The sequence below is a fragment of the Bolinopsis microptera genome, chromosome 10 (genome assembly GCF_026151205.1).
Source record: "Bolinopsis microptera isolate Bmic1 chromosome 10, MBARI_Bmic_1.0, whole genome shotgun sequence".
In the NCBI taxonomy this organism is placed as follows: Eukaryota; Metazoa; Ctenophora; class Tentaculata; order Lobata; family Bolinopsidae; genus Bolinopsis; species Bolinopsis microptera.
In genome coordinates, this window is record NC_087081.1 from 4477637 (window position 1) to 4494010 (window position 16374).

A 16374-nucleotide genomic window follows, 5' to 3' on the forward strand; every position below is an offset into this window, starting at 1 on the left:
TCGACTTAAACAGAATGGTTGATATTATGATAAGTCAACTTAAAGATTTGGCAATACTGAGGAGGGTTACCATGGCAATATTATACAGAGGAGGGTTACCATGGCAACATTACTTTATATGGGGGGGGGGGGGGTTACCATGGTACTCGACTTCGACTCGACTTAGGGCGGCTTCAACGTCCGAACAGAGATAGTTTTTTTCCAAATCTGTCTATCCAGCATGAGTTTGTTAATCTCCTTGCTGTCGATTACCATGGTAACATTACCTTATATGGGGGAGGTTACCATGGCAATACAGAGAAGAGTTACCATGGTAACATTACTTTATATGGGGGAGGGGTTACCATGGCAATACATAGGGGGGTTACCATGGTAAAATTACCTTATATGGGGGCCGGGGTTACCATGGTAACATTACCTTATATGGGGGGTTACCATGGCAATACAGAGAAGAGTTACCATGGTAACATTACTTTATATGGGGGATGGAGGGGGTACCATGGCAATACATAGGGGGGTTACCATGGTAAAATTACCTTATATGGGGGCCGGGGTTACCATGGTAACATTACCTTATATGGGGGGTTACCATGGTAATACAGAGAAGAGTTACCATGGACCATGGTAACATTACTTTATATGGGGGGGGGGGGGGGGTTACCATGGCAATACAGAGGAGCCCGGCATAAGTAAAAGAGAGAGGTTTGACAATGATTTAGGATCATCTACCACTACCATTGAAAGAAGTTGGGACAATTAACTCTAAAGAGGAACTGCGAACCCTGATGCGGGACAGGAATCCAAATATATATGGAGAGGGTTATCTGGCTTAGATCGTACTTAGTTCCGACATAGTAGTAGTATTACACGCACGCAACCTATCTGATAACTCAACAATAAATCTGCATTAGAACCTTCTATAACTGATTGATATAACAACCTGAAGGTACATCGTCAGCCTGACTTTTTTCATATCTAAAACTAAACTGAAGGTACATTTATTCAATTCTTACTCACAGTGATTAATAACCTGGCATATGTTATATGTTTATATATATATATATAGATATATGTGCAAATATAATATAATATTAAATATATATTATGTAGTTATGTATGCGCTTATATACAACAGGTGGAGAGGGGTCCAAAAGCCAGTCGGAACTTATTTATCAGTTACTGGGTGACCAATTGAAATAATTCGTTTTGGTACGACTTGCTATTATCACTCATTCGAGGAATATATTAATCAAATAAAAACGATACTCATTTTTTTGAATGAATGTTCAAAAACAAGGTTTACAAGGTTTACAAGGTTTACAAGGTTTACAAGGTTTACAAGGTTTACAAGGTTTACAAGGTTTACAAGGTTTACAAGGTTTACAAGGTTTACAAGGTTTACAAGGTTTACAAGGTTTACAAGGTTTACAAGGTTTACAAGGTTTACAAGGTTTACAAGGTTTACAAAGTTTACAAGGTTTAAAAGGTTTACAAGGTTTACAAGGTTTACAAGGTTTACAAGGTTTTGTATTCGCCGTCTTTAAATCAAATCGTGAGATGCTGGGTTGCGATACGAATGCGTATTGCACAATTAATACTACAAAGTGACAAAATTTATGACTTTGTCCCAATTTACCGAAGAATAGCTGTTGTGTGAATACTATGGTAACCATGGTAACACCACCATATAAGCCATAAGGTACCAAATCATCTTTTATTGACACTCATGATCATCCCCGCATCCAAATACATACTAATTAAATTAATCAAAATGCACACAGTAGGATTGTCACCATGCACCAAGCTGGCTAAATTTATCAGCTGGGCCTGTCAATCCATTTGATGACATTTTAATACCAATGCCTTGCAAATAACAGGATTTGGGAGATGATTTGAATCGATAATGATACCTGGAAGTCAGTTTCAATTAAATATATTCCAACTGATCAATATTAATAATAATAGAAAATCTAATAATTAGCATTAATTAGCGATTAACTGATCGATATTAATAGAAGATCTAATAATTAGCATTAATTAGCGATATTCGGAAGATTAGCAGTCGTATTATTTGGTATATTTATCCCCACACTTGGAACCTATCGAGGTCTATTGAGAGGAGTCATTCAAAGACTGACACCTGTCAAACAGTGGCGCTATTCTTTACGTATAAGCTGATCGAAAACGTATACAGAATATATACTGTGTATAATATAAAACCATACTATTTTTAATTTTCTACACAAAATTAAACGGCAGAGAAAAAGTGAAAATGTGCATCAGTGTATGTTATCAGATTGTACACCTAGGCAATGTTGGGACAAGAACAATCTCAAATCGCCCTCGTGATAACGCACACGATTCACATCATCGGTTCAATATTCATATTAAAACCGTCCTCACTCCGCCTGTAAAATTAATTTATTCATCAAAGTAATCAAACTAATTAAATTAACCTGCACAAGAACACAAAACTTGGGCAAAGTGGCCCGGTTTAATTCGCGGTCTCATTTTAATTTCATGTTATATTTTTCGCTTTTGAACCTTGAACACGCATCACAAACTGTTTCCAATTATTGAGTTTTGGCTGAGATTTTTAACGAAAGACAATTTTAGTTCATGCTGATCTGCTGAAAACCTAATACAAAGCTTTAATTGAAAGGAATAGATTTGATCGGAAGGAAAAGTATGAGTTTGATTTTTGATGTGACAACAGCTTCATTAAAAACTAAACTATCTACTATATTGGTGAAAGTATTGGAAAGCTAAACATGAGAGAACAGAGCCATTGCAAGTGACCGCGGACTGTCAAAGAACGTGAAACATTGTCGTAGAACGCGAAATATGTTCAATGTCTACTCAAACTCTAAATTAGATGTGAGACCAATCAAATATTTGAGCAGTGGTTATTCATGAGGGCAGTCTTCATTGCTTGAAGAGTGAGATAGTGGTCATTCGCACATCTGTTATATCTATAAATGGAAACAAGAGCGCAAATTGGAGAATAAGAGTTGGTTTAAGTTTGGCTCATTTAATTTGCTAATTTGATTGCAAATCATTAAAGTATTAAGATATGCGTGATATGCGTGGCACTCGTAAGTTTATTACTTTATCAATTTTAAGTTTATTGCTTTATTAATCTTAAGTTTATTACTTTATTAATCTAAAGGTTATTACTTTATTAATCTTAAGGTTATTACTTTATTAATCTTAAGTTTATAACTTTATTAATTTTAAGTTTATTACTTTATTATTTATAGCAAAGAAAGTGATTATTCGTAAATATGTCATGCCTTACCTCCCAAAATTTGGGCATGATTTATTTAAGCAGGAAAAATGTGAGCATATATTTCAATTTATTCTGAGAAGATTTGCTTAGTTAGTTTTGTGACTTTACTCTTCCGTTTGTAATAGATATCATGAAATTTGCAACAAATTATAATTTACAAGTTTTACTTTATGCAATAGTGCCACGACATGCAATAGATACATTTTTGATAATATGATTTATCATACCTATATTTTTATAGTGACACATTGGATGAATCACCTCGTTTCTTAAAAGCATTTGATAGGTATAATGCATCCATGAATAATTTTAACATGTGTTATGTGTATCATATACGTTTGTGTAGCAGAGAAAGCAATTACTCGCAAATCCAAAGAAACAAGTAAGCAGCTGTAGTATAATAACGCTCATATGATAGCGAGTATGTATATAGGTAGGTACTGTATCCATGGTTACATGCACCAAATTATGTGACAAGCAAGTTTGGTACTTTATTATTAATTTGGTAGTTAGCAGTTAGTTGTAATAACTATTAACTTTATTGTGTGCAATAAAGTGGCAAACATAACAAACGTTTGTGGGTTTACGTATATACACAATAAAAACTGAAATACGTTGCTCAAAACTATTCTACATTAATTAAAGTGTAATTAGAGGGTATAGTAGTAGGAGTGTTTTTTTTAAAGAGCATGTGCAAATTCGTAAAACTTGATTAAACTGAACAATAGCTCAATATCAAAACTGTAAATGACACCCTTGTGATGTAATCGTAACTTTAGCGCAAAGATTCACGAATGGGGAGAAAACCGCCGGAAGGTTTCCGCAGAAAATATCTTTTGCCTTCAAAATACGTGGTTTTACTTTCATTACTTTTAACATAAAAGTAATATGTCTCGATATTGGTTCCCTAAAGAAGCAATATATGTCATAAAGTCATAACGATTACTGTCAACATCACGTGCTACCAGTTACCATGGTAACGATTACTGTGAATGTCTGTACGTTTCCGTACAGCTGTTATATTAGAATAATGTAACTGTGTGGAAATGATGCGGTAACTGCATAGTAACACTCTAGTATTCTTTTTCCCGATATCTCATTTTAGAAGAAATGGGAAGCTATATTATAAAGTTATAAGCTTACAAATTCAGCATTTGATATTACCGCTTTTGAATAACAACTTTCACAGCAAAGGATTTATGACCTAACGTGCAATATGTGTATCGTATGAACCATCCGGATGTCCAGCTGAATCCAATTCCATAGGTGCTTTCAGCTTTGCCGGATATCAATCGTACAATTTTTTAAATTTGATTTGGGGTAGAGCTCAGGTAAAATTCCGGGTCCGCACAATCTCATCTCGAGACCTATAACTCTATAATATAACTTTACAATATAACTCTATACTTCTATAAGTCTATAATACGCATGTGTCCAGATCTGATGCCGATTGAAAGTTGAAACGGCTGTTAAATGCAGGGTCATAGGTTATAGGTTATAGGTTATAGGTTATAGGTTATAGGTTACTAGAAACCCGCTAGTCGAAAGCTTTGTTCGAGGAAATTTTAAAAATCAGTTATGTTTTAATTTCTCTTCATCATATAGCTCTGTTATACTGTAGACATAATGGAATTTATTTAACAATGGCGACAGCGTTGTTAGTATTCGGATTCCCAAAACGATACTTTTTACCGCATCAAAAAATACCAATCACAACCAAAGTTATGAATATAAGTCATAGCGTGAGCGTAAATGTGAGCTAGTTTTGAAATTATGACGTAGCATACAGCATAACAACGCGCGTAGTTAAGATGTTTTTGCTCGCGCACGTGCATTTTAACGTTGCTACGCAACAGCGCAGTAAACCTTTGCTAAAATAACGACATTATTCTAACGGTTATTTTACCTCACTTCCGACGTTAATTATAAAAAATCTAAAGCCTAAATCAAAATTCTAAGAATGCTATAGCCTATTCCTATCCTTTTTCTACATTCTACAACCCTGCTAAAAATGGCGAGGTTTCAACTCCATTTGCGAGCTGGGTTTGATTTCACCAGAGGGTCATTTTGAGGTCGATTTTCGGTGTTTTTTCTGTCCCCGTTGCCGGGGAAATTTCGTCAAGTTTAAATTATAGTATAGATAGGTTATAGGTTATAGGTTATAGGTTATAGGTTATAGGTTATAGGTTATAGGTTATAGGTTATAGGTTATAGGTTATAGGTTATAGGTTATAGGTTATAGGTTATAGGTTATAGGTTATAGGTTATAGGTTATAGGTTATAGGTTATAGGTTATAGGTTATAGGTTATAGGTTATAGGTTATAGGTTATAGGTTATAGGTTATAGGTTATAGGTTATAGGTTATAGGTTATAGGTTATAGGTTATAGGTTATAGGTTATAGGTTATAGGTTATAGGTTATAGGTTATAGGTTATAGGTTATAGGTTATAGGTTATAGGTTATAGGTTATAGGTTATAGGTTATAGGTTATAGGTTATAGGTTATAGGTTATAGGTTATAGGTTATAGGTTATAGGTTATAGGTTATAGGTTATAGGTTATAGGTTATAGGTTATAGGTTATAGGTTATAGGTTATAGGTTATAGGTTATAGGTTATAGGTTATAGGTTATAGGTTATAGGTTATAGTAGGTTATAGGTTATAGGTTATAGGTTATAGGTTATAGGTTATAGGTTATAGGTTATAGGTTATAGGTTATAGGTTATAGGTTATAGGTTATAGGGGCGAATAATTTGAACCATAATATAACCATAACCCTTAACTGTCTATTTTGAAATAAAACAAGCTTTGATATGAAAAGATGACATAACAATAACATAAACAAGCTGTTATGAAGTGATGACAAAAATAGTCGATTGACATCTCACCGTGCAAATGAAAGTGTTCATTTCTCACTAGAACTAATTAGTTTAAAGTTCACCCCCGGATAGGTGCGCGTTATCACGTGGTGCGCGTTATCACGTGGTGCGCGTTATCACGTGGGCGAATAAGCTATTCCAGTTTGGAGTGAGGAGTTCCTGTGTTCACTACTAGTGTTTAGTCACTAGTACTACTGCGTGGTTTGAACTGGAAGAGTCGGACTGACTGTATAATTGAATTGATCAATTTGTAAATTGCACAATAAATTCTCAGCTGCGTGCTTGTTGGCAGTGAGAAGTTGTTGTTGATAACATCTGTTCTGGACATTGTTACCACGGTAACACGTGGAAATTGCTATTCACGCATGGTTCCCTGGGTAGCTTATCAACGATTAGTGAAGTACAACAACTATTGATTGTTAGATGGTAAGAGGAGCATTTTTATAGACAACTTTATGAAACGAGTTTGGCTTGAATTCAATAAACGCGAACAAAGTTTTTTATTTATTCTCCCACTATGATATAATTTTCTTAAACAGTAAACCTAAAAGAAGAGCTAAAAGAACATAATAGCTTGTATTGCTGGGCTGTTACCTATTCAATGGACTGGTTAAATCATGAACTCACACATACATAAATTAATATTTCAGCAATTGTGAAACTGAATGAATGGGAAAAACGAGCGACCGATTTCAACCTCGGTATCATTACCATCACGTAGTTACCATGGAAACGATTACCAATACCATATTCTTTTATTCTATTAATATAAATAGGGAATAGGGATTATTTTGATAATTCTAATTCTTATAATAAAATATTCACATTTATATCTTTATATCCATCATGATACATTTCATTAACAATCACAGTGCTGGTGTTTGGGGGGGGGGGGGTTCAGGGTGACCCCTCCCTTAATCAGATGCGCTCGGTTTGTCATCGGCTTTTGCTGATTTATAGGGGAGACAGAGGTGCAAGAAAGAACTTTGTCGATATTGGGAGTCTACAGAGACGTGCACCGCCGCCTGTTTAAGTTTAAGATTAAACTTCAATTTATTGCATATCAATTATTAGTTTTTAATTTAATGGCACAGCAAATTATAAAAATGTAATAAAAATCAAAGTTTTGTTCACAAGTCAAATTTACTCTATTGGACCTACGAAGGCCGCTGATTTCGTGAATGAGGAATTTACTCGTGGACCACTCATTTACATTATCAACCCCATTATGTATGCTGTAGCTTCAGTATTGTTCTCTTACATGGTGATTTTAACACCTTCAGCGATTGACATGACACTGAATTGGAAGCTTCGTCTATCGATGCGTCTACAAACAGGAGTGGGCCGTCGAATAATATCGAATTTCTATGTGTGGCAGTATTGTAATCATTGAACTTCACAGTTTTCCTGAGTGATAACTTCTGAGTTTCGAGACGGCACATTTTCGTGAATAGTTTTTGCGACGGGCGGAGGGAGATGATCAGGGAAATGGAAAATTTAATTCATGAAGATTAGTGAATTAGATAAGATTATGCTGTGTATTATACATATCATATTATACATGTATTATAAATATAATATAAATATCATATTATATATGCTATAGTTAAAATCGAATGGCTATTGAAAAAAGCTTGCACCGTCCAATAAACTTTTAGCCGCTAACATTTTTTCAACGATCAAAAATTTCACTGTTTGATTTTTACTAGATCAAAGTTTTTTCTGACCGAATGTTTATCGGCCTTTTATTTTGATTCAATCTGATCGGAGAAAAACATACAAACGAAAAGGTAGAATTTATAGTTAGTTATAATCATTAATCCAGTCATTATAATATAGTTTATTTAAAATTTTAGGATTATGAGTTATTGTGATTTCAATGTTTTTATGTATTATGTGTACATTTTCATTTAATTTCGATAAAATCCTTTGCAGATTATGTTTACTTTTTTGAGAATTATGATAAATTGCCGAAATTATTTTCAAAAACCTACTTTTTGTTGTGACCCAGCGAGGATCAGTACATGATATAACTAGTAACGACCCCACCGTGCACATTAGGATGGTTGGATAGTAGCATCTCTCCCATCTCCCCCTCTCTCCCCTCTCTCTCTCCCCTCCCCCACCCTCTCCCCCTTTCTCTCCCCTCTCTCTCCCCTCTCTCCCCTCTCTCCCCCTCTCTCTCCCCTCTCTCTCCCCTCTCTCACCCCTCTCTCTCTCCTCTCTCTCCTCTCTCTCTCCCCTCTCTTTCCCTCTCTCTCCCCTCTCTCTCCTCTATCTCTCCCCTCTCTCCCCTCTCTCTCCTCTCTCCCCTCTCTCCCCTCTCTCCCCTCTCTCCCCTCTCTCCCCTCTCTCCCCTCTCTCCCCTCTCTCCCCTCTCTCCCCTCTCTCCCCTTTCTCTCCCTCTCTCCCTTCTCTCTCTCCTCTCCTTCCTCTCTCTCCCCTCTCTCCCTTCTCTCTCCCCTTCTCTCACCTCTCTCCCCTCTCTCTCCCCTCTCTCCCCTCTCTCCCCTCTCTCCCTTCTCTCCCTTCTCTCCCCTCTCTCTCCCCTCTCTCCCATCTCTCGCCCCTCTTTCCCCTCCCTCCTCTCTCTCCCCTCTCTCTCCCCTCTATCCCCTCTCCCCCTTCTCTCTCCCCTCTCTCCCTTCTCTCTCCCACCCTCTCTCCCCTCTCTCTCCCCTCACTCCACTCTCTCTCCCTTCTCTCCCTTCCCTCTCCCTTCTCTCCCCTCTATCCCCTCTCTTCTCTCTCTCCCCTCTCTCTCTCCTCTATCCCCTCCCCCCCTTCTATCTCTCCCCTCTCTCCCTTCTCTCCCCCTCTCTTTGATCTCCCCTCTATCCCTCCCCATGAGCGTGAATTATTATAGTCCGTGAATCATTAGGGCCGATAAAACTTGCTCAGGTTGCTTCACTGTGTCTGTTTTCACTTGTTGTTGGGTCGACCCCAAACAAAAAGTATCAGTTTAAGATCTGCAAGGAAGTATAAAGGAAACATAAACTTGCAGTTTTCGCCCATGTGATACTGCCCACCTATCACGTGACACCGCGCAGCTGTCACATGACCCTGTCTAATGGGAGATTGAGGTCAACTCGGATACAGATTATTATCCTGATGGCCGATTACCTACGATCTATTGGTAACATCTGATACAGTAGACCACTGTTAGACATGTGTCTGTGGAGAGTTCAGGGTCTACTAGTTGAGATGTGCCAAAAGGAAAGCGGTCTGCAAGGAGAGTACAATGATATTGATAAGTGTGGGGTTAGGAGGCATTACAGAACTGTTGCACGCATTATAAGAACAGTTTTACTGACATCAGGCCTGGTAACGGTGCTAACGGTGAGTAATGAACTGTGGTAACGGTGTAACCGTGGGTGATTTAGCTGATGGATTACAAGTAATGAGATAAGGGATCTACTTTAACCTGTAGTTATCACATCAACACATCAACACATCATAATATATACCGTGGTGGTAGACATATAGTTCTCACTTTCTTCCTCAGGCTAAGGGTGATGTTCAGGTGTTTGTTTTAATTTATGGTTTGGACTCCGCGGGTATGACATTCTTTTCTGACCAGACTCGGGTAGGACATTCTTTTCTGACCAGACTCGGGTATGACATTCTTTTCTGACCAGTTTTTAGTGGTTGATATGTCTTGATCGATATTTTTATGGTGTCCACTTTTAAGCTGTTTTCAATCATATATCTAAAATCAGAAGTATTTATCCATCAGAAATGATATCGGAGCTCTAAAACTTCCAATGATCATGTCAAGTCTTCACACTGCATCTTAACTGAGTTCTATCATTGTATTTGTATAGTTGTATGTATTTCATCGACCCTTTATTTTGGGACAACTTCTTAACAGCCTGCACAGATTTCCCAAACTTTGATCATTTTGTGAAACCAGCAAGTCTTAAACCGAAACAGTTAATTCCTACATACGGTTAAATTCCTACGCAATATGCATTTTTTAGTTCCTACATATGGTTAAAGTCCTGCGTAATATGCATGTTTTAATTCCTACATACGGTTAAAGTCCTACGCAATATGCATGTTTTAATTCCTACTTACGGTTAAAGTCCTACGCAATATGCATGTTTTAATTCATACTTACGGAGTTACGGTTAACGTCCTACGCAATGTTTTAATTCCTACGCTTGGTTTAATTCCTACGCAATATGCATTATGCATGTTTTAATTCCTACATACGGTTAAAGTCCTACGCAATATGCATGTTTTAATTCCTACATACGGTTTAAGTCCTACGCAATATGTTGTTCATTCAGTGTGTAAATTTGTATGAAATTGATTGATTTGAAATGAAATGAAATGAAATGAAATGAAATGAAATGAAATGAGGTATTTATATCCCGCTCATATGATTAACCAACAACACAAGGAAGGTGGTTAACCATGTCAGAGCGGCTGACTGTGAGTGATGTGAGCAAATGTGTAAAAATGAACTAAAGTATAACTCGTCATAAGGTAAAGACAAAATTAAAACATCTTTTATTGTAAACCACACTAAACTAAATAGAAGCAGAAACCATACAATACATGTAGGTAAAATAAAGGTACAGTGACATAATCAATCAAGAAAGAGACATCAAGACATAAAATGGAGTGCGGTAAAAAATAAAAGCCAACGTGTCTTGCAAAGTGAAGACAATGGAAAGAAAAAACATCAGAACTGATTATATAAATGATTCTTTAACATTCGCTTGAAACAGTTGGTATCAGTATCAGTAATACTTCTCAACATCAGCGGAAGAGAGTTCCATGCAACCGGTGCATGGCTTGAAAAACGTCTGTCATCAACTTTGGATCTTTTATTCTTTGGTATCTTGAGCATGAGATGGTCATCCGGTCTTTTCGACCTGGTCATGGTGTTTGAAAGCTCTATATCCACTACATCCATATCCAGTAGTGCTTTGAGGTAATCAGGTGCAGTACCGTGAACTGATTTGTGGGTTAAAAGACAAACTTTGAAGAAGATTCGTTGGTCTATAGGGAGTATGTGGGCCTTCTTATAGAAGGGAACCAAGTCCGTGGTCCTCTCTTCTATGTTGTAGATGAAACGAACTGCCCCATTAAGGGTTGATCTAAGTTTGTTCAATCTGGTCTTGGGTAGATTCATGTTAAGAGAATTACAGTAGTCTAATTTAGATATGACCAGTTGTTTCACCAGCATCAATTTAATGCCTTCATCCAGGTAACGACCAATGGTTCTTAGGTTCATCATTGTCCAGCTGCATTTCCTTTTGACATTATTGATCTGTCTTTCCATATTTAGAGTTTCATCAAATTTGACACCCAGAATCTTCCAGCTGTCTCCTTTACACTCCGTAGGCAGAATTTCAGTGCTTCCAAATTGCAGTCTGACACTGAGTTCACACTTTTTTAGAACATGGCTCTTTCCTAACACCAGTAGTTCTGTCTTTGTTTCGTTCAGTTTCATGTAGTTGTTCACCATCCATGCTTTTATCTCTGCAAGACATTTGTTTGTTCTGTCTTGGACATCAATGAACTGTACCACACGGTTTGGTTTAAATGAGATGTACAGTTGAGAATCATCTGCATAGAGCTGTATATCAAGACCATATTTGGCCGCATTTTTCTGGAGAGCTTTGATATAAAGGATGAAAAGAATAGGCCCCAAGAGTGATCCCTGGGGAACTCCAAACAGAAGCTCCAAGAAAGATGAAAGAGTATCATCAATCTTAACACAGAAGTGTCTTTTCTCAAGGTAGGACTTTATCCATTGCAGTGCACTTCCAGTAATTCCATAGTCCTTCATAAGCTTTTCCAACAAGACTGTGTGGTCAATGGTATCAAATGCTGCACTTAAGTCGAGAAGTACAACTATAACAACATTCCCAGCTTCAATTTCTTTGTTTAGATCATCACACATTCTAACAAGTAATGTTTCACAGCTATGATTAGGGCGATATCCAGATTGGACTTCTGAGTAAAGGCTATGGTTAGTTAGATGGACATTAAGCTGGTTTAGTACAATTCTCTCTAGGATCTTAGAGAAGGCAGAGAGGTTAGACACTGGTCGATAGTTACTGAGAATATCAACATCAGCATTTTCCTTCTTCAAAGTCGGCTTGATGACTGCTTTCTTCATATCTGAGGGAAAAACTCCAGTCTTCAAGGATGAGTTCAAGACGTGGAGTATAAAAGGTGTTAGTTCATCAACACAGTTTTTTAAGAGAAATGCTGGGATCGGATCCAAGCAGCAGAACTTGTTGGACATCTTTGATACCAGGTCTTTGAGTTCATCAGCTGTTATCTCAGAGAAATTATCAAAGATGCAGTCTTTATCAAGAACAGGATCTTTGTCTTTGTCTTTGTCTTTGTCTTTGTCTTTGTCTTTGTCTTTGTCTTTGTCTTTGTCTTTGTCTTTGTCTTTGTCTTTGTCTTTGTCTTTGTCTTTGTCTTTGTCTTTGTCTTTGTCTTTGTCTTTGTCTTTGTCTTTGTCTTTGTCTTTGTTTACATCTTTGTCTTTGTCTTTGTCTTTGTTTATATCTTTGTCTTTGTCTTTGTCTTTGTCTTTGTCTTTGTCTTTGTCTTTGTCTTTGTCTTTGTCTTTGTCTTTGTCTTTGTCTTTGTCTTTGTCTTTGTCTTTGTCTTTGTCTTTGTCTTTGTCTTTGTCTTTGTCTTTGTCTTTGTCTTTGTCTTTTCCTTCCTTCTCAATGGCTTGTCTGATGGTTGCAACCTTTTCAGCGAAGAAATCTTTGAAATCTTCTGACAGTTTCACAGGATCCTTGTAGTTTGGAAGGTTTTGGGTGTCATTTCCTAAAAGCCTGTTGACTTTTTTGTACAACGCTTTAGTATCCCCTGAAGAGGACCTAAGAGAGGTTTTGTGGTGAGCGCATCTTTTGACAAACTCTAGTCGGGAAAACTCATCTCTTAGCTTAACATAATCCGATCTCAGGTACTCAGATCTTGTACTGTCTATATAGTCTACTTTATCTTTTCTCCACGCACGTTCAGCAGTTCTTCTCTTTCGCCTGAGAATACGAATCGACGTTTCAGCCATAATGTTGGGCGGACTGACGTTTCCGAGTGGTTAATGTTTCATCTCTCATACTATAAGGCATCATCTGGCTACATTTTGATGGGTCGATGTGGTATTCAGATCCATCTTCGAGATCGTTTTTTTCATTTGTAGCAAGATAAAGTCCTTGCTATATTTTCCATACGATACTGTTTAATTCGTGACTTTGAACGAAGTTCCAGGAAATGAACAATTATATATAGCCATAATCCATATTATGACAAGACGACATTTATCCTGGAATTTGACCACATAATTGTCCAGAACAGAAGTTTGCAGCTACAGTATATAAAAGTATAAAGAATTGTTGACGCTCAATGTTCATTAGCTGTTAGCCGCTCTTTTTAAGTAACATAGTTTCTACACAGGCCAGCCAGCTATATTAATATAGAAACTTGTACTCCGAACAGAAACTACATTACTCCTGATAGGTGGTGTGTCGAGGAACTCGACTTATGGATAATACCACATGCTCAGTTGATCGGTACCGGCACGAGCGTGCAGTCACGTGACACTCCGCGTTTTGTCACGTGACGCGCGCACTAAGTCACGTGGTACATTCTCCATGTGTGATTGGAAACGCGTGCTGCACGTGGGTTTCAGACAGGTTTTTATTGGATATTGGTAGGGATAGAGACGTTATGTGATTAGAGGGAGCGTGCAGGGAGTACAATATCCGTAACCTGGCCCACACTTCCTGGATCGGGTCCCGCCGAGTGAACCAGGGATCCCGCCGAGTGAACCTCCATAGTGTCATACCCAACCTGGGAACAACTTGATTACTTGCGAAAGACGTAGAGTGCATTTTTAGAGTTCCGATGTTAATTTTACTATTGGAAATAACTAAATCCGTTGGGATCAACCAATTTTCTTATAATTATTACCAAGGACCGTGTAACTGGCCATCAGTACTACTTACTTACTACTTGTTTGTTAGTGTACCAATTTTGTTACCGATAAAAATCAATTCAATTATCATCGGACCACTGATAATCGGTTCTTCGGTCAAAGTTCAAGTTCCTAGTGTCTCGAGCAAAAATACCGTTATGTCTTTACCGTAAAGTGTAAAACCAAGTAATTTTACCTCTTCCCCTCCCTGAATACAGGATGTTTCATGAATAGTGTCCGGTTTTTGATTTATTGTCAAATTTAGTACAAATGAAATAACTTTTCAAATTTTGGTTATAAATGTAACAAATATATCAGAAAATCATAAAACATAATAATATGTGACTCAAAGTCAATAATTTATTATCTGCTCAAAGAATCGTCCTTTATTGGAGAGCACATGTTGAGGCAATTGTCTACAGCAGACTGCACCGTGCTCAACAGTATTCTCCTTGCCTCTCCTGATATTATGCTTAAAGTTCTGCGATTTTCTTAGGGACTGGATTACTGCAGTAGACCTTACTCTCGAGATATCCCGGCCCAGAGGTAGAAGTCGCAGCGGTTTAGGTCGGGGAGTATGGGGGCCAAGCAAAGTCTGCGTTTCGGATATGATCTTTTCCTTGAAAAGATCAAGCGCGCGCTTTCTCTTAAAGTCTTAAGAGCTGGCACAAACTTTTTCTTTAACATTTCGATGTAATTGGATGTTCTGATATAGTGTCTGTTTTCCCGGTCTCGCCATTCTCTTTATTTGCATGGACATTAATTGGACGCTGGAGAGTGGAGGCCCTAGCGTTCATTTTAATGTCCGTTCAAACAAAGTTTGGTGAAGTTGTTAAATTAAATACTGATCATGAATGCCTTTGAGCGTTCAATTGAGTGTCCGTTAAAAATTATGTTTGTTCACACAATGTCCGGTCAAATAAGTATAGCGTCCAATAAGGTAATACAAACTTCAACAAGTTTATTGGAGACTACTGCACAAGATACAGTTCACAAAAATGCTGCTAAAGCCTAAACGGTATGGGATAACGTCCCTAACGGTCTAACGGCATGCGATAACGTCCCTTAAATAAAGTTAAGATAACGTCCCTAACCGGGCCTAACGTCCTCTAAAAAGCGTTAAGATAAAGTCCCTAACGTCCCTTAAACAGAGTTAAAATAATGTCCCTAACGTCCCTTAAATGGAGTTAAAATAACGTCCCTAACGTCTCGTCCCTAACGTCCCGTCCCTAACGTCCCGTCCCTAACGTCCCGTCCCTAACGTCCCGTCCCTAACGTCCCGTCCCTAACGTCCCGTCCGTAACGTCCCGTCCCTAACGTCCCTTAAATATAGTTAAGATAACGTCCCTAACAACCCCTAAATATAGTTAAGAGGGCAGATTACTGTTAGCTAAATGGGAAAGTGCAGTTTGTAGGATCACCAGGTCAGATTATCAGGGTCGTTAACTATGATAATGAACCATCACAGCCATGTAATGAACCATCACAGCCATGTAATGGGGTGTAATGAACCATCAAATCTCTGTAATGAACCATCAAATCTCTGTAATGAGCTCTAATGAACAACAAGGCTGAGTTTGCCGCTGCTTTTTCTTATTTGGTTCTGTCATGATTTTGTGTATCTTCTAGTTTTACTGTCTGTTGGCTCTGCAATTCTTAAACTTTTGAAGATAAACCCGATTTGGTATTGTTAAAATTGTAACCCCTTTAACCTGCTGTATAACGTGTCATAACACTAAGAACTCTGTGTTTAACAGCTTAACAGGAAGTGTATTTTGTAAACTGACAGATTCTCTGCATACAGGTAACAAAACAAGCTGCAGAGAATCAGGAGATACCACGTGATCTTTATAGTAACCTAGCAACAGAGAATCAGGAGATACCACGTGATCTTTATAGTAACCTAGCAACAGTGAATCAGGAGATACCACGTGTCATGAACTCACAACACCAACTAGCTTTGTAATATTACCAAGCTATTGAATATCTGGAGAAATCCAAGCTGGGGAAATCAGGGGTAAAACTTTGACAACATTAGCTGTCAAATAATGCAGATTTCAGAGTTTCCGTAAACACTTTCCACGCTCCCTAGGGTAAACACTGAACCCGGTTACTAAGATGGCGCCCCCCCCCCTCCCTCGTTTATCAACGATAAAACCCCGAATAGGGCTCAACTACTACTACTTCTACTACTATGTCGGAGCTAAGTCCGATCTACGCCAGAAAACCCCCTCCATATATCCCTGTCC